Genomic DNA, 1,892 nt, shown 5'->3' with positions numbered 1-1,892 from the left:
CTAGAAAACTCCCTGAAACCACTAAAGAGATCCTGGGGGCTGCCCTGTCTGTGGGCTGCAATGCTGATAGCCACCACTCTCATGACATCATCAGTGTTGCAGTGAATGCCAGACTAGTTAAGAACTACAAAGGAAAATATTTCAATCACAGATCATTTGAACAAAATGAAAGACAAAAATCACATGATCATATCAATAGATGCAGAAAAAGCATTTGATAAAGTACAACACCCATTTATGATGAAAACACTCAGCAAAATGGGAATAGAGGGAGCATACCTTAACATAATTAAGGCTATATATGAGAAACCTGAGGTCAACATCATACTCAATGGACAAAAACTGAAAGCATTCCCCCTGAATTCAGGAACTAGACAAGGTTGTCCACTCTCTCCACTCCGATTCAACATAGTGTTGGAAGTCCTAGCCACAGCAATCAGACAAGAAAAAGAAATAAAAGGCATCCAAATTGGGAAAGAAGTAAAACTATCATTATATGCAGATGACATGATAGTATACCTAGAAAATCCTATAAACTCCACTAAAAGACTACTCGATATAATAAGTGAATTTGGCAAAATAGCAGGGTACAAAATAAATATACAGAAATCTAAGGCATTTCTGTACACCAACAATAAAATATCAGAGACAGAGATAAAAAAGAAAATACCATTTACTATAGCAACAAGAAAAATAAAGTAGCTAGGAGTAAACTTAACCAAAGAGATAAAAGATCTGTACTCTGAAAATTACATAACATTGAAGAAAGAAATTAAGGAAGATACAAATAAATGGAAGCAAATACCATGTTCTTGGATGGGAAGAATCAACATCATCAAAATGGCCATACTACCCAAAGCAATTTACAGATTCAATGCAATCCCTATTAAAATACCAATGACATATTTCACAGATCTAGAACAAATACTCCATAAATTCATATGGAACCAAAAAAGATTCTGAATAGCAAAAGCAATCTTGAGACAGAAGAACATAGCAGGAGGAATCACAACACCAGATATCAAACAATACTACAAAGCCACTGTGCTCAAAACAGTCTGGTACTGGCATAAGAACAGACATATAGATCAGTGGAACAGAATAGAGAGTCAAGAAATAAACCCAGGACTCTATGGTCAACTAATATTTGATAAAGGAGGAAGGAACATAAAATGGAGTGAAAAGAGCCTCTTTAACAAATCTTGCTGGGAGAACTGGATAGGGACTTGCAAAAAAATGAAACTAGACCACCAACTTACACCACACACGAAAATAAACTCAAGATGGATCAGAGACTTAAATGTAAGCCATGACACCATAAAAGTCCTAGAGGAAAACATAGGCAAGAAAATATCAGATATCTCACGTAACAATTTCTTCACAGATACATCTCCTAAAGCAAGAGAAATAAAGGAAAAAATAAACAAATGGGATTACATCAAACTAAAGAGTTTCTGCTCAGCAAAAGAAAACATCAGCAAGATGAAAAGGAAACCAACCATATGGGAAAACATATTTGCCAATGACATCACAGACAGGGACTGATTTCCAAAATATATAAAGAGCTTATATGACTCAACAGCAAGAAAACAAACAACCCAATTAAAAAATGGGCAAAGGAACTGAACAAACACTTCTCTGAAGAGGACATACAGAAGGTCCATAGACACATGAAAAAATGCTCAACATCATTAGCCATCAGGGAGATGCAAATAAAAACCACAATGAGATACCACCTCACACCAGTCAGAATGGCCATCATCAACAAATCAACAAACAACAAGTGCTGGCGAGGATGTGGAGAAACGGGAACCCTACTGCACTGTTGGTGGGAATGCAGACTGGTACAGCCACTATGGAAAACAGTATGGAATTACCTCAAAAGATTAAAA

Source organism: Furipterus horrens, unplaced genomic scaffold, assembly GCF_987537825.1.
Source record: "Furipterus horrens unplaced genomic scaffold, mFurHor1.1.pri manual_scaffold_4, whole genome shotgun sequence".
In the NCBI taxonomy this organism is placed as follows: Eukaryota; Metazoa; Chordata; class Mammalia; order Chiroptera; family Furipteridae; genus Furipterus; species Furipterus horrens.
This window is presented reverse-complemented; position numbering follows the sequence as displayed.